This window comes from Dendrobates tinctorius, unplaced genomic scaffold, assembly GCF_039654945.1.
Source record: "Dendrobates tinctorius isolate UK_male_01 unplaced genomic scaffold, ASM3965494v1 ptg000011l, whole genome shotgun sequence".
In the NCBI taxonomy this organism is placed as follows: domain Eukaryota; kingdom Metazoa; phylum Chordata; class Amphibia; order Anura; family Dendrobatidae; genus Dendrobates; species Dendrobates tinctorius.
Window position 1 is genome coordinate 117,891,149 of NW_027361679.1, and position 21,506 is coordinate 117,912,654.

The 21,506-nt window shown below is 49.2% G+C and overlaps 1 non-coding gene across 1 annotated transcript; it reads left to right on the forward strand.

Moving 5' to 3' along the window:
* Window positions 1-340: 340 nt before the first annotated feature.
* On the forward strand, window positions 341-447 carry LOC141054393 (U6 spliceosomal RNA). Its single transcript, XR_012221416.1, has one exon. It is a non-coding gene; the product is annotated as a U6 spliceosomal RNA (small nuclear RNA).
* Window positions 448-21,506: the final 21,059 nt, after the last annotated feature.

Consider the following 21,506-nt stretch of genomic DNA (forward strand, 5'->3'; position numbering starts at 1 on the left):
CGGAGGGGAGGAGACGAGTGCGGGGGGAAGGAAGGGAGACCGGGCGATACTGCCCGGACACACCGCAGCAGAGCAGCAACAAGCCTGGGCTGAGCGGCGGCGCTTAACAATGACGTCACAGAGGTTTGCATATTTCCCTCTCCCATGATCCATCACGGAAAGCTGAGAGATGAAGCGTATCAAAACATAACGTGAACTCCACGGAAATTGACACATACACAGTGTTACCGGCATCATGTATCAGTAACTCCGAGAGAAATCAGTTATCATAATTGTCGCCATAAGTTTTCATTGTATCAGTCGTTGGACTATATATACCGAGTGAGTCAGCAAGGCTATCGTGCTCGCTTCGGCAGCACATATACTAAAATTGGAACGATACAGAGAAGATTAGCATGGCCCCTGCGCAAGGATGACACGCAAATTCGTGAAGCGTTCCATATTTTATGTCTCCCCACATTAATATCATTGTGTTTCCATATTTTATGCCCCCCACAGTGATATCATTGTTTCTATATTGTGTCCCCCCACAGTGATATCATTGTTTCCATATTATATGTCCCCCACAGTGAGATCATTGTTTCCATACTATATATGCCCCCCACAGTGATATCATTGTTTCTATATTATGTGTCCCCCCACAGTGATATCATTGTTTCCATATTATATGTCCCCCACAGTGAGATCATTGTTTCTATATTATCTGCCCCCCACAGTGATATCATTGTTTCCATACTATATGTCCCCCCACAGTGATATCATTGTTTCCATACTATATATGCCCCCCACAGTGATATCATTGTTTCTATATTATGTGTCCCCCCACAGTGATATCATTGTTTCCATATTATATGTCCCCCACAGTGAGATCATTGTTTCTATATTATCTGCCCCCCACAGTGATATCATTGTTTCCATACTATATGTCCCCCCCACAGTGATATCATTGTTTCCATACTATATGTCCCCCCCCACAGTAATATAATTGTTTCCATATTTTATGCCCCCCACAGTAATATAATTGTTTCCATATTTTATGCCCCCCACAGTAATATAATTGTTTCCATATATATCCCCCCCACAGTAATATAATTGTTTCCATATTATATGTCCCCCCCAGTGATATCATTGTTTCCATACTATATGTCCCCCCCACAGTAATATAATTGTTTCCATATTATATGCCCCCCACAGTAATATAATTGTTTCCATATATATACCCCCCCCAGTGATATCATTGTTTCCATATTATATGCCCCCCACAGTGATATCATTGTTTCCATATTATATGCCCCCCACAGTGATATCATTGTTTCCATATTATATGTCCCCCCCAGTGATATCATTGTTTCCATATTATATGTCCCCCCCAGTGATATCATTGTTTCCATACTATATGTCCCCCCCACAGTAATATAATTGTTTCCATATATATACCCCCCCCACAGTGATATCATTGTTTCCATATTATATGCCCCCCACAGTGATATCATTGTTTCCATATTATAAGTCCCCCCACAGTGATATCATTGTTTCTATATTATATGTCCCCCCACAGTGATATCATTGTTTCCATACTATATATCCCCCCCACAGTAATATAATTGTTTCCATATATATACCCCCCCCACAGTGATATCATTGTTTCCATATTATATGTCCCCCACAGTGATATCATTGTTTCCATATTATAAGTCCCCCCACAGTGATATCATTGTTTCTATATTATATGTCCCCCCCAGTGATATCATTGTTTCCATATTATATGTCCCCCCACAGTGATATCATTGTTTCCATACTATATATCCCCCCCACAGTAATATAATTGTTTCCATATATATACCCCCCCCACAGTGATATCATTGTTTCCATATTATATGTCCCCCACAGTGATATCATTGTTTCCATATTATAAGTCCCCCCACAGTGATATCATTGTTTCTATATTATATGTCCCCCCCAGTGATATCATTGTTTCCATATTATATGTCCCCCCACAGTGATATCATTGTTTCCATACTATATATCCCCCCCACAGTAATATAATTGTTTCCATATTATATGTCCCCCCCAGTGATATCATTGTTTCCATACTATATGTCCCCCCCACAGTAATATAATTGTTTCCATATATATACCCCCCCACAGTGATATCATTGTTTCCATATTATAAGTCCCCCCACAGTAATATCATTGTTTTACCCTTCGCCATGACAGCACCCACTGGAGAGAGGGATCCGCCCATAGGAACACGAAACCTACAGAGATAAAAAAGGGCGGTCCGCCTCTCCTCCTCAGTTGGTTTCCTGTTCCAGTGGGAAACAGCAGGATTCTTCTACAGACATACCTGGGCCAAGGAACCGCCTGTGCAGTCTCTGTGGGAACGGCAGGGGTTCCGGTCCAGAAGCAGCGACGGGGGAGTGCTGTTATCCGGCTCCCTCCTCATCTGAACAGCTGCAGCAGCGATGGCAGAAACAACGGGTCCGGGTGAGGCTGCCCGGGGTTCTCCTGCATATACACACGCCACCGGGGTCCGGAGATGGCCGTCCCGGTCCGTGTGGGAGCGCGGAACCGGAGGGAACAGATGCAGCCTCCGTTTCCCATGGCTTCAGCGCCCAGAGGGAGGACGCACATGCAGCACCAATACTGGAAGTGGCAAGGGGGAACTTCCGGGTCACCGGAGAATCCCCAGCGGCAGGGTGCACGCGCGGTCTCAGGAGCATCGGGAGACCGCGCATAAGCATGTAAAGCGCTCCCCGCCCCCTCCCCGCAGACGCTGCAAGAAAAAAAAAGGACGATATTCAGCGGCGCAGCTCAGCGGCTGTATACCAGGCCGAACATGTGCAAATTAGCCGCGCCTACCCTGAGGAGGTGCTCCCGAGGGGGGGGGGGGGTGGAGGTACCGGCAAAATGGTGGAGCAAAAAAAAAAAAATTTGCTGCAGAGTGTTCAGCTTGCAAGCATGTCTTCCCCAGGACAGAGCATGCATCCCCCGGCAGGTGACACGGTGGCATCCAAGGACCACTCTGGCAGAGGTTCCTCTGACAGAAGCCACGCCAACAAGCCCCCGTCTCAGCCTCCTGATTCGGTACCTACAGCTTCTCTGGGTGAGTTGACGACTCTCTGCCTATCAAGCTGACAAATACCTCTCTCTCCCTCTTCGCTACGTCTCCTCCTCAGGCTTAAAAAAAAAAGGCTATGTAAAAAATACATTAATGAGACTGCGAAACAGGCATCTGCGTCAGCCACAGAAGTTACGGGCCCTAACCCAGTCTAGTAGTACACCTACACATACTAAGACTAAAAAACCGACTGTGGTCAGCTCAGACTCTGACGAGGCTGTGATCTCTGATAGCTCTAACGCATCCACATTGTCATCCTCCTCAGATATGGAGGGGCGTTCGCATTTCTCCTTAGAGAACATGGACAACTTAGTTAAGTCCGTAAGAAACACCATCGGGTGCACAGACACAAGGGAGCTGCAAACAACGCAAGAAATAATGTTTGCTGGACTAACTGATAGGAAGAGGAGAGCCTTCCCTGTTATACCAGCCATAAAAGCCCTGGTTAAGAAAGAATGGGAGAAACAGGACCAGAGAGGTTATCTCCCCTCGGCCTCAAAGAGAAGGTACCCCTTCAGTGACGAGGAATTGTCAACATGGTCTAAAGTCCCGAAAGTGGACGCTGCGGTCGCCTCTACCTCAAAACAATCAGCCTTACCGGTAGAGGACGCAGGCGTACTAAAAGATCCACTCGACCGTAATGCCGATGCCTCACTGAAAAGGGCATGGGAGGCAGCTACCGGCACGTTTAAGCCGTCAATAGCCAGCATTTGCACAGCCCGTTCTATGCTGGTCTGGATTGATCAACTAGACCAGCAAATAGACCAAAAGGCCTCCAGAGACAGATTACGAGCCGCTGTTCCCATGATCTGTGGTGCGGCTGCGTTTATGGCGGACGCTTCTGCTGACTCGTTACGCTTGGCAGCCAGGACAGCAGGCTTAGGCTACTTTCACACATCAGGTTTTCGGCGTCAGGCGCGATCCGGCGTCGTGCCGGAACGCCGGATCCGGCAAATGTTTCGTAAAACCGGATGTGACGGATCCGGTTTTCTGCCGGATCCGTCTTTTTCTTGACAGACAAAACCGGATCCGTCTCATCCAGTTCATCCGTTTTTCTATCCGTTTTTCGACGGATTACGCCGGATCCGGTTTTTAAAATTGACCCTTGTGGCCTTCTGAACGGGATTGGCTACTGGAAAACTATATATAGCATGTTCCTACAGCCCTTCTTTGACAGGTTGTAGAGGAGAAAGTGCAGGTTGGAGAGAAGAGCAAGTTACTGGCGAAGATGGATGTTGTCATTGGAAATATTTTGAAGAATTTGGCGGATTTTACAGCGGAGGCGAATCGTTTGAGGGTGATTGTTCTGGAGAAGGAGAGAGCGAGACAGCAGCGCATCAGGCATCGTAGACGACGTTTGTGGATCCACCCCATCACAGCCAAGAGAATGACGCGTGGGGTCTATTCTACACTCTGCATGGACCTTAGACGAAACCCGGATAAATTTTTTGGATATGTTAGGATGAAAATGGAGAATTTTGATTACTTGGTGGAGCGCATTGCACACCTCATAAGAAAATCGGACACCTATTGCCACTTCTCTGTTTCACCCGCAGAGCGTCTGATGGTGACTTTAAGGTAAGCCACATTTATTGGATGTGATCGCATCAGAGCACACTTTCACTGCAATCTTGTTGGTGGTAGTTTGCATCTCCAAGTGTTATAGGTCAGTTTTGGTATGTAATGCTGTGATTTTAAACTAATTTATTGTTTTTTAATTCCCCACAGATTTCTTGCAACTGGAGAATCCCTTTCGTCACTGCATTTCCAGTACAGACTCGGGATTTCCACCATATCTGGAATTGTGAAGTACACATGCCGTGCACTGTGGGACTCCTTAGCTGAAGAGTTTTTACCAGAGCCCACAACAGAGAGGTGGATTGAAATTGCTGACAAGTTTCAACAGATATGTCAGTTTCCAAACTGCTTGGGCGCTGTGGACGGGAAACATATCCGCATTGTAAAGCCAGCTGGATCGGGATCGGAATATTTCAATTACAAGAAATATTTTTCAATTGTCCTCATGGCCATCGCTGACGCGGAATACAAATTTATTGCGGTTGATATTGGGGCCTATGGCCGCTCCAATGACTCTCAAGTTTTCAAACTGTCTGCCATGGGGCGTAAACTGTATGGAAACACCTTCCAGTTCCCACCACCTAGACCGCTGCCGCAAACATCTGGTCCACCTATGCCATTTGTCTGTGTAGGGGATGAAGCCTTCCAGCTGTCAGAACACCTATTGAAACCGTACTCTAGCAGAGGATTGACAAGACCAAAACGCATTTTTAATTACCGCCTCACAAGAGCAAGAAGAATGGTTGAATGTACCTTTGGTATTCTGACAGCCAAATGGCGGGTCCTATTGACTGCGATCAACCTCAAGACAGAAACTGTGGACGAGGTGATCAAAGCGTGCGTGGTACTCCACAATTTTGTTATCTGCAAGGAACCCATTTCCATTGAGGACACCTCTGAAGAAACCACCTTGCAAGATTACCATCACATTACCACTAGAAGTTCTGTGACGGTTTCAGTAATGAGGGACAATTTTGCACTATACTTTATGTCACCTGAAGGCAGAGTACACTGGCAGGATGACAGAGTGTGAAAGATTTGTGCCCAACCAAACTTGTGTACCTTCTGTACCAACAGTATATACCTTTGCCAACCAAAGTTGGCTATCTTGTCATGGTCTCTATTTTTAGCTTTAGGCCACAGGTGTGTACCTGGTTGTGTTTTATGCAAAGTATTTCACCTTTTAACAAAAGTTGTGTACATTGTTAGGAAATCACCAACAATAAACACAACTTTTTAGGTGAAATACTTTGCTTCAAACACAACCAGGAACACAACTGTGGCAAAAAGCTAAAATTTACCCACAGTTATATACCTAGTTTTGAATACCATTTCACCTTTTAAATACCCTGTATTTAACCTTTTTCGCCGCAGAAAGAAATGACAGACAACCAGTGTAAAATAATTTAACTTTTATTGAAAAATGTTTTTTTTAGTAAACTTTTTTAAAATTTTAATAAACTTGTTTAATAAAACTTTGAAACTATAAAACTGAAACCATAAAACTGGTCATTTTTATTTAAATACACACATTATAAATCTGTGTAGTGTGGGGTGGAAATACTGCTGTAGGGGCTGCGGGACACTTCGACACTGGGAGTGTGGAGAGAGGACTGGGATCGTGGTGGGGAAGGAACAGTTAGAGGTGAAGGTGTGGAAAAAACTACAGAATGGGTGGACATGTGGGAAGCAGAAGAGGTGGTGGGTGGTGGAGTGGAGGGTTGGGCAGGGACTGTAGGAGCAGATGATGTTGATGGCAAGTTGTATGGGGAAGGAGTTTGGTACGGGGCAGGTTGCTGGAAGTGGGGAGATGTCTGGTACGGGGCAGGTTGCTGGAAGTGGGGAGATGTCTGGTACGGGGCAGGTTGCTGGAAGTGGGGAGATGTCTGGTACGGGGCAGGTTGCTGGAAGTGGGGAGATGTCTGGTACTGGTGAGGTTGCTGGTACTGGGGAGTTTGCAGGTGCTGGGGAGGTTGCTGGTGCTGGGGAGGTTGCTGGTGCTGGGGAGGTGGATGGTGCTGGGGAGGTGGATGGTATGTAATAGGAGGGGGAGGATGGAAAGTGGCTGGAGGGGGTGTAGATGTAATAGGAGGGGGAGGATGGAAAGTGGCTTGAGGGGGTGTAGATGTAATAGGAGGGGGAGGATGGAAAGTGGCTGGAGGGGGTGCAGGTGGAGGAACTACTGTGGTGGGAGGAGGAGGTTGGGAGGTAACTTGCTGGAGAGCAGCGTGGCATGAATGCATTACATGCATCTGCTGGGCAGGAGAGAGCGTTTCCATGCGCTCCACAACAGACCTGAAAAAGGTGTGGTTTGGCGAAGTTCTTGCTTCTGAATGCATGGTTTGCAGAAGTGTCTTCACCTCCAGAATGCTGGAGTTGATCTGCTGATAGCCTGCGGAGATTTGCTCTGACAAGACTTTTAGACAGTTCTGGAAAGATGCATTCAGATGCAAGAACTCTGGCGCATAAGTCTTTTCCTGACCCCTCTGCCGCTGCCGCCCAGTACCCGCAGGTGTACTAGAGGTGGCAGGGGCAGAAGGGTGGGGTAAAGGGAAAGCGATCTCCTCACCAGCAGCTTCATGTAATGTAGGCGGCCACGATGCTCCTGTGCTGGTGGATGGGACAGATGGGTCGAATGTGTGGTAAGGCTGGGAAGGTGCAGATGTACCGGGGCGGTCGAAGTGTCCCTCGGTGCCGGTCTCCTCATGGATCGCCTCAGAAGGGTCCAATCGTGCAGGCTCCCGAGTGCTGCTCACCGTGCTGTGGAATAAAGAGAAAAAAAAACAATTAAAATACTGACATGGTATGGCCCTGGCTGAAAAAAAAATTTACATCTAACATTTTTTTTCACATGTGGTGTGTAATATTTACCTTCTGGTGACCATTGTTTCCCGGAGGAACGACAGGGCTTCTGCGTACTTGTACTTGCTCCTGCGTCCTCCAGATCCACTCGGGGCCCGCATCTCTTTATTGAACTCCTTCTTGAAACGATCCCTCACAGACCGCCACCGATTCACAATTCTGTTCCCTGAAACGAGAAAGGAGTGGTTAGTATACAACATCAGTGTTTCCCAAACTCCAGTCCTCATGGTCCCCAGGGGTCATGTTTTCAGGATTTCCATAGTAAATAGAAATCCTGAACACATGATCCGTGGGGACCACGAGGACTGGAGTTCGGGAAACACTGGTTTACATCAAGCAACCGGTACTGTATATACTTACGCTCTGTAATCTTGGCCCGAACATCGAGGTCCTCCCAGCGGCCCACAAGGAGCGAACAGATTTCCTCCCAGAGTCGTCGGGTAACGATAAGGTCAGCGTGGCGGCGGTCAGCCATATTCCAGAGCGGCTCCCTTTCTCGGACGAGATCGATGAGGTGGTCCACATCGAGTCCTCCATCCTCACCGTCAGAGTCGGGAGCACGCTGTGAAGGCTGTTAAAGAAAAAGACAAAAATAACATAATTAGCCTCCACATAAGAAATGAAATAAAAAGTCCAAAAAAACAAAGCAAAAATATTTATACTTACACGCTGGTGACCGCCGTGTTGCTGTCGCCGACGACCCTGGGAGGCACTGCGAGGACCTCTTGGCCGAGCACCAGATTGGGAAGACTAGAGAAGAAAACAAAAAATGTTATGTCTTTGGATGTAGGCATTTGTTTGCTGTGTGTGGTCTGCAGAACATTGTTTTCTATGTGTTGTGTGTAGTGTGATGTTGTGTTTCTGCGTTTGATGCAAAAAACTTACCAATTGTGAGCCCACTCCAGGTGTCTGTCCACCCCTTCCTTCTTCTTCTGGGAGCTCCTCTTCATCTTGTGAATCCTGTTTTGAAATAAAAGGCAATGAATAGACATATATTACAGAGAAGATGGATTTTGGAAATAAAAACTTACCGTCAAACGCTGACGATGCGAGGGAGGGCTCCCAGACGATGATGTGCTGTCTTCCTGGTGGCCACACTCCATGCCTGTGGGTGGTGTTCCAGCTGCTGCCATTGCTGCTGCATCTATTGGGCGGCTGTTGAATAAAGAGAAACAAAGGGCCAATGAATATCTTGATATTCAATAGCCCTAGTTTGGAGGAATGGGGGATTTGATAATTACCGTCTCTCATCTGCTGCTGGCCTCCCCTCCTCAGCATGTTCCATTTGCTGCTCCATTTGGGGTGGTGGTGGTGGTGCTGATGGTGCTGCAGTGGTCTCCTGCCTTCTCCTGCTTCGCTTGGTTGCTTTCTTGGGTGGCATGTTGGGTGTGGCTGTGGGTCCCACTGTCTTGCTTTTATATATGTCTTGTGGGCAGAGCTACTGAGCATGCTCAGACCAAAAAACCGGATCCGGACGCCGGATCCGGCTTTCGCTGGATCCGGCGCATCGCGGCGCTCATAGGCTTACATTGTGTGAAAAAGCCGGACGCGCTGGATCCGGCGTGTCCGGCTTTTTCGCCGGAGACAAAAAACGTTACAGTAGCCGTTTTTTCCAGACGCCGGATCGCGACACATTGCCGGATCCGGCAAAAACCGGATGAAACGCATGGCCATCCGGCGCGATCCAGCGCAAATGCAAGTCAATGGGGGGGAAACCGGATCCGGCATTGCATTTCGCCGGATCCGGTTTCTGTCAAAAGCGCCGGATCGCGCCTGACGGCGAAAACCTGATGTGTGAAAGAGGCCTTACTTAATAACGATACCCAATCCAAGGCAAAGCTTTGTGCCATCCCTTGTGAGGGTGAGTTTCTGTTCGGGAAAACCTTAGATGAGATCCTCACCAAGCCGAAAGAAGGAAAAAGGGCTTCCCTAACCCCTCTCTCCCATTTTATAGGAGGGCGTTTAGGAGATGGCCATTTGGCAGAGGAAGACCAACGGAAAACCAGAATCGTTGGGCTACAAAGGAGGACAAGAACAAAGGTGTCATATTTAAGGGATCCTCCTCCCGTAGTGTAACAACCCTGCTGGCATCACTGCATGGCCTCCCATCCCCCGCACACCAACTTACTTTCTGCTTCAAGCCATGCTGTGAATTCTGTCTGTTGCCAGCTCTGTGCCTCTGCTCTCCATGTTTCCAGACTGTGTGTATAGGGGGGCGGCGCCTGAACTCTCTGGTTCTTATGCAGTCAGGGTGCACCTGTGTAATATGTCACTTACCAATCACCTAGAGCCCTTGACTATTTAGTTTCGCCACTCCCACTGAAACATTGCCTGTGCAATGTCTAAACTCAGTTAGCTCCTTGCTGCTGAGCCTGCCAGGCCCTGTCCTATGTCTTGCCTTCTCTGAAGGCTCTTACTGCTTATTCCTGTGTCTTGGTACCTTGCCTAGCATTTCTCTGTCCGCCTGCCAGGAGGCAGAATATCCTGGTCCTTGTGTCTTTGTCCCTGTGTCTCTGTCTGAACTCCGTCTTACCTCTGTCAGTCTCCTTGTCTGTGGTTCCTTCTCTGCCGTGTCTTTCCTTGTGTCCTCCCTATCTGTGCGTCTGCTCCCTGGCTGCTCTGCCTGCACGGCTCCCTGGCCGCTCTGCCTGCTCGGCTCCCTAGCCGCTCTGCCTGCTCGGCTCCCTAGCCGCTCTGCCTGCTCGGCTCCCTAGCCGCTCTGCCTGCTCGGCTCTCTAGCCGCTCTGCCTGCCCGGCTCCCTTGCCGCCCAGCCTACGCCGCACTCCTGCGGCTCAGCCTACTCCACACTCCTGCCTATATCCATACCTGCACCTCCTGTGTGAACAGGTCCAAATCCTGTTCCAGCATACACCACTCCCTCCTGCCTACACCTGCTGTGTGAACCACGCCAATCTGTCCTGTGTCTCCAAGCCGTGCCCGCCTGTCCTGTGTCTCCAAGCCATGCCCGCCTGTCCTGTATCTCCAAGGCGTGCCGGCTTGCCCGGTGTCTCAGCCTGCTTGTCACTCGCACCTGTCCAGGTGTCCTGTTCCCGAGTGGGATCAGCAGCCACTGCCAGACACCACCCTGGAGTGGCACCCGGCAGCTACCTGCCGCACAAGCCTGACCTCACCATCAGAGGCTCCAGTGAAGACCAAGGTAGCTGCCGTAGTTACGCCCCTTCCAGGGTAGTCTGGTTTGTGGCACACTGGGGCCACAACCCCCCGGCTCGCGCCATTCAGCCAATGCGCGAGCGTGACACGTAGAGACAGAAACTAAAGGGCTAGTTCCTCCAGTAGGAGGAAGACTGAAATTTTTCCTCCGAGAAAGGGAAAAAAAAAAATCACAGCCAGTTCTTGGGTCCTGGACATTGTTAGAAATGGGCTAAAGATAGAGTTCCATCATGTCCCCATAACTCGGTTTTTATAACATCTCTCAACTCACCAATCCAACAGCAGGCCCTGGAAGTTGAGATTCTAAGCTTGTTGGACAGAAAAGTATTGGTCCATGTGCCCAAAGGGCAGGAAGGGAGAGGATTTTACGCCCCTCTTTTTCTGGTACCCAAGCCAGATGGCTCTTTCAGGACAATCAACCTGAAGAAGCTAAATACATTTGTCAAAAATCAACGATTTAAGATGGAGTCTATTAGATCTACAATTAAACTTCTCTTCCCCAATTGTATGATGGCGGGCCTAGAGCTAAAGAATGCTTATTATTATCTTCCCATCCATTACAGGTATCAGAAATACCTCAAAGTGGTGGTGTCCCTCGATGGCACCATACACCATCTCCAGTTCACAGCCATGCAATTTGGCCCCTCCATCGCACCATGGGTCTTTACAAAGGTGATGCTGGAAGTAATGGCCTTCCTACATCAGAAAGACACCTTGATGATACCCTATCTGGACGACTTCTTAATAATAGGGAACTCAACTCGACAATGTAATAGACGAGTTGCTGACACAGTCTTATCCCTACAGGCTCTAGGTTGGATAATAAACTTCAAGAAGTCCACAGTCGAGCCACAATCTGTCCAGTCCTTCCTAGGTCTCCGATTCCATAAAGCAAAAATGTCTTCTACCACAGGTAAAGATTGCAATGATCAAAACAAAGATCACATTAGCAATGGACAAACCATGCATGTCCTTGAGGGAAGCAATGTCCCTCTTAGGGTCTCTTACCTCCTGCATCCCAGCGGTTCAGTGGGCCCAGTTCCACACCAGGGAACTGCAACACCAGATTCTCCTAGAGGAGGCTTGTGTCCGAGAGAATTTGGCAAAGAAAATCACCTTATCCCAAACAGTCCTAACTTCCGTAGCATGGTGGTTAGATGACAATGATCTATCGGGAAGAGTGCCATGGGTGATAACACCTTCCTGTATAATTACTACTGATGCCAGCTCTACATGATGGGGGGCTCATATGGGAGGGACCTTCTCTCAAGGCCAGTGGGATATAAGCGAGAGACAAGATTCCTCAAACTTAAAAGAGCTGAATGCGGTTAGTCATGCGTTATATCACTTCTTTCCACAGCTACAAGGGGAACACGAGAGAATCCTTTCAGACAACACCACAGTGGTAGAATATCTGAACAGGCAAGGCGGAACTCGATCAAACAGCCTGATGTCTTCCGCAAGAAGATCCTTAGCAGAAAAGCTATTTTTGTCTCTCGGCTCACCACATAGGAGGAGACAATTCGGAAGCAGACTTCCTAAGTCGCCACACGTTACGGCAAGGAGAATGGTGCCTGAGCCGGCAAATATTCAAACACATCGTGACACTGTGGGGTCTTCCCCCAGATAGATCTCGTCGCCACCAAACTAAACAGACAGGGGTGAAGGTTCGCCTCCCGGAACGTGACAGACTGTCTGGAAATTCTGGATGCCCTCCAAGCCCCGTGGCAGTTCAGATTGGCATATGCCTTTCCCCCAATCATACTACTGCCGCAGGTTATCAGGAACATCAAGGCAGAAAAATATTAATCGCGCCATTTGGCCCAGGAGGCCATGGTTTTTGTGCCTAAAAGCAATGTCAGTGACAGACCCTTGGGTGCTCCCCTCAACCCACAAGCTCCTCTCTTAGGGGCCTTTCTTCATCCTCAAGTGGACAATCTCCACTTGACGGCTTGGAACTTGAAAGAGAAATGTTGAGAGCAAGAGAGTTCACGGAGGGACTAGTCAATAGCCTCCTACAGAGTCTAAAATTGGCTACTACAAAGATTTATACCAGGGTATGGGGGAAGTTCCTAGAGTTCCACACAGCTCCCGACTCTAGAGAAGTCCCAATAACACCCATTCTAGAATTTCTACAAAAATGGAAAGATCTAGGGCTATCCGTCAACACACTAAAAGTGCAAGTGTCTGCTTTAGGGGCCTTCTGTAGTTTTAATGTGGCAGGCAATAGATTAATCTCTGCCTGTGAACAGAGCGAACCAGTACACATACCCAGAGTGCCTCCCTGGGACTTGAATCTGCTACTAGATGCCCTAACACGCTCCCCCTTTGAACCATTAGACTCAATATCCCTTAAGCACTTATCTCTTAAGACGGTACTGCTAGTGGCACTAACTTCAGCCAGAAGGGTCAGCGACATACAGGCACTTTCAATAGAACATCCGTTCCTGTTAACATTCCAGGATCAGTTGATATTAAAACCAGACCCCTCATATCTGCCAAAAGTAGCAGGGAAAATTCATAGGTCGCAAGAGATCCATCTCCCTTCATTTTACAGTAACCCTTCTACTCCAGAAGAAAAATTCCATACAGTAGACATTAGAAGAGCAGTATTACAATACATCGAGGGGTCTAGCAGCTGGTGGAAGAGTAGGGCTCTGTTTATTTCCTTCCAGGGCCAAAAGAAGGGATATGAAGTGACAAGGGGGGTACCCTGTCTCGGTGGATCAGGGACGCGATCTGTCTGGCATACTCCGCAAGAAATGAAGATCCTCCGGAGGGTATCAGGGCACATTCCGCCAGAGCTATGGCATCCTCGTGGGCGGAGAGGGGAGACGTCTCAATCGAGTCTATATGTAAGGTCGACGCCCTCTACTTTTTATAACCACTATAGGCTTGATTTATCATGCTCATCTGACCTAGCCTTTGATAAAGCGGTCCTCAGCACGGTGGTCCCTCCCAGGTGAAGGTCTCTGAAAGTCTCTCCAGTGGGTGCTGTCGTGGCGAAGGGTAAAAAGCCGGATTACTTACTGGTAATGCTCTTTTAATGAGTCCACGACAGCACCCGCGCACTACCCTCCCTAGAAGTTAACATAATGTATATACACCTTCTTAGATATAAAATTGATAAATTTAAAATATTGAATAATATAATGGCCTAATTATTGGCGGTCCTCCGGGTACTCTGAAATCCAACTGAGGAGAGGCGGACCGCCCTCTTTTATCTCTGTAGGTTTCCTGTTCCTATGGGCAGATCCCTCTCTCCAGTGGGTGCTGTCGTGGACTCATTAAAAGAGGATTACAGGTAAGTAATCCGGATTTTCCATATTATATGTCCCCCCACAGTGATATCATTGTTTCCATATTATACGTCCCCCCACAGTGATATCATTGTTTCCATATTATACATCCCCCCACAGTGATTTCATTGTTTCCATATTATGTCTCCCCACAGTGATATCATTACCATTTTATACGTCCCCCCACAGTAACATAATTATGTTTCCATATTATATGTCCCCCCACAGTGACATCATTATTTCCATATTTTGTCTCCCCACAGTGATATAATTATGTTTCCATATTATATGTCCCCCCACAGTGATATCATTGTTTCTGTCATGATCCAGGTCGGTGTTTGCTTCCTGCTTTTCTTTCCCTGGCCTGGTCATGGAGGGGTTAACTTTTCCTGCCTCTCTTTGGTTCTTGGGTGGCTATCTATTAGGGTACCTCCTCTGTCAGGAAGTCTGGTGAGGTGACTGACCTGTCTCTGCATTCAGTGAAACTCCCTGACACTTTCTCTGGCAAGAAGGACAAGTTCCACACGTTCAGGGAGGGTTGCAAATTATTATTTTCCCTTAGAACCTGATCTTCAGGGGATGAGTCAGCGGGTGGGGATAATTATATCTTTACTGAGGGAGGATCCGCAGTCTTGGGCTTTTTCCCCTCAGCTATATGCACCCCTGTGATCTGTGCCCCCCCAGCTATATGCACCCCTGTGATCTGTGCCCCCCCAGCTATATGCACCCCTGTGATCTGTGCCCCCCCAGCTATATGCACCCCTGTGATCTGTGCCCCCCAGCTATATGCATTCCTGTGATCTGTGCCCCCAACTATATGCCCCTCTGTGATCTGTGTCCCCCCTGTAATCTGTTCCCCCCAGCTATATTCCCCCCCATGATCTGTGCCCCCCAGCTATATGACCCCATGATCTGTGCCCTGCAACATTATGCCCCCTGTGATCTGTGTCCCCCAGCTATATGCACTCCTGTGATCTGTGCCCCCCAACTATATGCCCCTCTGTGATCTGTGTCCCCCTGTAATCTGTTCCCCCAGCTATATTCCCCCCATGATCTGTGCCCCCCAGCTATGACCCCGTGATCTGTGCCCTGCAACATTATGCCCCGTTATCTGTCCCCCAGCTATATGCACCCCTGTGATCTGTGCCCCCCTGTGATCTGTGCCCCCCAGCTATATGCACCCATGATCTGTGCCCCCCAACTATATGCCCTGTGATCTGTGTCCCCCCAACTATATGCCCCCTGTGATCTGTGTCCCCCCAACTATATGCACTCCTCTGATCTGTGCCCCTGAGGTATATGCACCCCTGTGCCCCCCAACTATATGCCCCCCTGATATATGAACCCCTGTGATCTGTGCCCCCCAACTATATGCACCCCTGTGATCTGTGCCCCCAACTATATGCCCCTCTGATCTGTGCCCCCCAGCTTTATGCCCCTCCTGTGATCTGTTCCCCCCAACTATATACCCCGTGATCTGTGCCCTCCAACTGTATGAGCCCTATGATCTGTGCCCCCCAGCTATATGCAACCCTGTGATCTGTGCCCCCAGCTATATACACCCGTGATCTGTGCCCCCCAGCTATATGCCCCCTGTGATCTGTGTCCCCCAGCTATATGTACCCTGTGATCTGTACCCCCCAGCTATATGCACCCGTGATCTGTGCCCCCCAACTATATGCCCTCTGTGATCTGTGTCCCCCAAATATATGCACCCGTGATCTGTGCCCCCGAGCTATATGCACCCCTGTGATCTGTTCCCAACTATATGCCTCCCTGATATATGAACCTGTGATCTGTGCCCCCCAACTATATGCACCCCTGTGATCTGTGCCCCCCAACTATATGCCCCCTGTGATCTGTGTCCCCCAGCTATATGCACCCCTTTGATCTATGCCCCCCCAGCTACATGCACCCCTGTGAACTGTGTCCCCCAGCTATATGCACCTGCGATCTGTGCCCCCCAGCTATATGCACCCCTGTGAACTGTGCCCCCTAGCTATATGCCCCCTGTGATCTGTGCCCCCTAGCTATATGCCCCCTGTGATCTGTGCTCCCCAACTATACGCCTCCGTTATCTCTGCCCCCCAGCTATACGCACCCCTGTGAACTGTCCTCCAGCTATATGCACCCCTGTGATCTGTGCCCCCCAGCTATATGCACCCCTGTGATCTGTGCCCCCCAACTATATGCCCTCTGTGATCTGTGCCCCCCAACTATATGCACCCCTGTGATCTGTGCCCCCCAACTATATGCCCCCTGTGATCTGTGGCCCCCAGCTATATGCACCCCTTTGATCTATGCCCCCCAGCTATATGCACCCCTGTGAACTGTGTCCCCCAGCTATATGCACCCCTGTGAACTGTGTCCCCCAGCTATATGCACCCCTGTGAACTGTGTCCCCCAGCTATATGCACCCCTGTGATCTGTGCCCCCTAGCTATATGCCCCCTGTGATCTGTGCCCCCCAGCTATATGCCCCCTGTGATCTCTGCCCCCCAGCTATACGCACCCCTGTGAACTGTCCTCCAGCTATATGCACCCCTGTGATCTGTGCCCCCCAGCTATATGCACCCCTGTGATCTGTGCCCCCCAGCTATATGCACCCCTGTGATCTGTGTCCCCCAACTATATACACCCCTGTGAACTGTGCCCCCCAGCTATATGCACCCCTGTGATCTGTGCCCCCCAACTATATGCCCCTCTGATCTATGCCCCCCGTGATCTGTTCTCCCCAGCAATATTCCCCCCGTAATCTGTTCCCCCCAGCAATATTCCCCCCGTAATCTGTTCCCCCCAGCTATATGCCTCCCTGTGATCTGTTCCCCCCAGCTATATGCCCCCCGTGATCTGTGCCCCCACAAGTATGTCCCCTGTGATCTGTGTCCTCCCAACTATACGCCCCCTGTGATCAGTGCCCCCCAGCTATATACACCCCTGTGATCTGTGCCCTCCAGCTATATGCACCCCTATGATCTGTGCCCCCCAGCTATATGCACCCCTGTGATCTGTGCCCCCACAACTATGCCCCGTGATCTGTGTCCTCCCAACTATATGCCCCGTGATCTGTGCCCCCGAGCTATATGCACCCCTGTGATCTGTGCCCAACTATATGCCCCCCTGATATATGAACCCGTGATCTGTGCCCCCCCAACTATATCCACCCCTCATCTGTGCCCAACTATATGCCCCCTATGATCTGTGCCACCCAGCTATATGCACCCCTGTGATCTATGCCCCCCTTTGATCTGTGCTCCCCAGTTATGCCTCCCTGTGATCTGTGCCCCCCCAGCTATATCCACCTGTGATCTCAAATTTTAGGGAGTTATACGCAAAAAGGAAAGTTCTCTACCAGGATTGGTCAAGGGTCAGAGGCAAACATGTGAAAGTACTATCCGACATTGTGACAGCAGTGGCGTTTCTAAGACACCAGGGAAGCCCAAAACACCCGTCATTGCAACATCTGGCAAACCAGATTTTCAAGTGGGCAGAGAACGCTGTCAAATCGATCTCGGCGGTACACCTGGAGGGAGCCAGAAACCAGGTGGCGGATTTCCTGAGCAGGACAACGATAAATCCCACAGAATGGGAATTGAATTATTCAACATGCTGTGCCAACATTGGGGAACACCACAGGTGGATCTCTTTGCCACCAGAGGAAATGCCAAAGGTCAGAACCTTCTTTTCACTAAATCCTCTAGACAGGGCGGCGGGGCTTGACGCTCAATTGCAGCCTTGGGGAGAAGGGCTCCTGTACGCCTTTCCACCCCTCCCACCGATTCCGAGAATCTTCTCAGGAAGATACTGGACGATGGAGCGTCAGTGATCTTGGTAGTACCTTTTTGGCCAAAAGAAAGCTGGTTCTCTCTTCTAAACAGAATAGCGGTAGAGAGGCCTATCCTTTTATCAATGAGACAGGATCTGCTGCACCAAGGCCCGCTCCTCCACACAAATCCAGACTCACTCCAACTATCAGCTTGGATCCTGAACGCCAGACCCTGAGATCCAGAGGCCTGTCGGAAGATGTGATCACCACACTCCAAGCAAGTAGAAAGTCGGTGACTTCGGCAATTTACAATAAAACATGGAAACGGTTCTGTACCTTTTCTGGAGGAGCTCCAGTAGACACTACAAGTCCGGACATTCCCAGAATACTTGACTTTCTCCAGTTAAGCTTTAAGTAGGGCTTTCGGCCTAGTACTTAACTTACAAATTTCGGCCCTTAGCGTTTTCTTTGACTTTTTTCTAGCCGCACATCCCTGAATAGAGAGGTTTTCTAGAGCCACACAGAGATTGAGACCCCTCGTAAGGAAGTCATCTCCACCGTGGGACCTTAACCTGGTCCTTAAAGCCCTGAGTGAACCACCGTATCTCCTGTCAGAGGATATGGATATAGCCAAACTCTTAAAACGGCCTTCCTCGTGGCTATTACATCGGCCAAAAGGTTGGGCGAGATGCAGGCCCTATCTATACAGGATTTGTACCTACAGATTTTTTATGATAGGACAGTCCTGAGGCTTGACCCAACTTTTTTCTCCAAGGTGGCATCATCTACAAATATGAACCAGGAAGTGGTCCTTCCCTTGTTCTGCCAGCACCCTAGAAATCCAAAGGAAGGGGTCTATCATAATTTAGACATCAGAGAGACAGTACTAAAATATCTGAAGGCAACAGAGTTGGAGACGAGACAAAAATCTGTTTATACAGTACGGGGGGCCAAATAGGGGCTGTAAAGCGGCAAAAGCAGCAATCGCGAGGTGGATAAAAAACACAATAGACTTAGCTTATAAAGCACAAGGGAAGGATCCCCAAGATATTCTTAAAGCCCATTCCACTCGAGCTATGGCTATGTTATGGGCAGAAAGGGGGTGGCCTCAACAGAGCAAATTTGCAGGGCCGCAACTTGGGCTAATATTAGTACTTTCGCTAGACATTACAAGCTAGATGTTGTTTCAGAACAATTAGCTTTTGGCAGGAAAGTCTTACATGCAGTAGTCCTGCCCTAAGATTACCATCCTTTGGTACTTCTCCATGGTGCTGTCAGGTGGCGAACTGGAAAATGGTAATTAGACCTACCGGTAATTGTGTTTCCAGGAATCCATTTTGACAGCACTACTAGTTCCCTCCCTACTGCAAGATTGTTTGTTTGCATACTGATGTGACATAACATTGGTGTAAGAATTATTAATAAAGTTCTTTTTTGCATCCATCCAGATGTGGTACTTTGGAAAATCACTGAGGGGTGGTAAGGGGAGGGTCCTTTTAACCCCACTGAGGGTAAGAAGGACATCCTTCATGGTGCTGTCAGGATGAATTCCTGGAAACACAATTACCGGTAGGTCTAATTACCGTTTTCTTATCATTCAGGTTACATAGGGGGCTTACAGTATCTAATGCTGTAGATAAGCCCCTGATTGCGGTGGCCGCATCCTATACGCCACAAAATAGGTGACAGATTCCCTTTAATTTCTTTTTTCAATAAAGAATAATCTCGAGGAACCAAGAGCTGGACTATTCTCTTCATTGGATCTCCTTTACTGCTACACTGCAGATCTCCGTGCTTGGGCTCCTGGAGTAACAGAGGGGTTGTCATGGTCACATGTCTCTGGACGCAGATGATACCGCAAGGCGAACCCATAACACACGTGACCCTGGATACACCGCCTCCAGTGGGGCGTATTTAAATAATAAAAACGTGCAGGTGGATACGCCGCCTCCACCTGGCGAATTTAGGTATTACACGTTATACATACAATAATCAAATAATAAAGGGGGAACCTGGGAAACTTTAACAATGGTGGGCCCTGCAATAGGGAAAAGGGAATTGGAGACCTCCTGAGCTCCCCTGAGCCAGTGTCCCTGCACTCCTAACGTTCCCTATGCCGGTTTCGCACCGGGCGCCGCACGCGTACCTCAACGAACTAGCTCACCCTGACCCTAAACCCTCACTAGGGAATGGGTCGGTGCGGAGACTAATCCCACCACTGCACTAATAACACACATGAGGAAAGAGACAACACAGGGGAAACACCACTTAGCCTTGCTCTGTTGCGTGCGCTCCTAGCAACAGAGCCCTCCACCTGAGTGCATCGTCTCCTCCACCTGGACCCATCACCGCAACAGGATCCCCCACCTTAGTGCAGCCTTGGAGCAGGGTCCACCACCAGTTGCAGCTGCTTAGAACCAGAGTCCCAAGGATGAGTTCAGCTGCTGACACGAAGTCGAGCATGCTTGAGTCCAGCTCAGCGGCCAAGTCCCACATGGTGAGTGCCACTCTCCATAGTCGCCACTCCACCAGCCCATGCAGACACTTCCCGCTGACACCATCACTGCGACTCCACCACGCCATACCAGCCCTTCGTCCAGACACCATAGCTGACACACATCCCCCCTGGCTAAGCTGCGCAGGACTCCTCACCAGCTCCATCCTTCATCCAGGCTCTCCAAAAACAGAGTGAACACAAACTCACAATATCACAGGCAGTGATTGCACACCTCTAGCACACCTTTATAGGGTGTAACACCTGATACATGATTAAGTGCACAAAACCTAAAGTGCAATATCAAAACCACCACCGGGGACAGTCAAGACACCTTGGAACTTTCCAAAGTAAAAAAAGTTCACCCAGTGATTTAAAACTGTCAGATCACTTCAGATCATGACAGGGGTGAGCTGATTTCTTTTTCTTCCTCCCTAATTGGAGGGGCTACGATCTGGAGGACCGGTCCTGGGTTCAGGCTTGATCGGTTGGATCTGGGCCTTTCATGCTCGGTATCCTGGGAAGCCTGGGATTCCGGTGGCCCCCCTTGAGAGGAGGGTACTGTAATGATCCAGGTCGGGGTTTGCTTCTAGCTTTTCTTTCCCTGGCCTGGTTATGGAGGGGTTAACTTTTCCTGCCTCTCTTTGGTTCTTGGGTGGCTATTTCTTGGTGCTGTTTTTGGTAGCTTTTGTCAGTAATAGTTCTGGTCCTTGGCTTGAGCAGCTAATCCGTATACCCTAGCAATCCTTCTGCCTCTGACTTCCTGTGTGTGAGTCTGACCCGTTCCCTATCCCTGACTTTATGTACGTTTGGTAATTTCCCTACAGTGTATGACTAGGCTTGAACTCTACTCCGCCTCCGCTTTCGCCGTCTCTGGTACTACGTTCCCCGACTGGCTTTTGACCAACTGGCTTGTACCTCGACGCCTCTTTCCGTCTCACGTCTTGGATACCGCTCTCCCATCTGGCTCTGACTTTTGAATTGTCCCTGACATCGCGCATTGCTGTGACCGCTGGTAATTTGTCTTCCTGTTTGTTGCTGAAGCCGGCCTGTCTGACTACTCTCCTGCCTCCTGGTGGCGGCCTGCATTTCTGCACCGAGGTACTACAGAGTAAGTGCAACCCTTTTTCCCGTAACAGCGCCCCCTGGTGGTAGCTGCACGCAACTGCTCCGCAGTTGCATTAGTTTCCATATTATATGTCCCCACCACAGTGA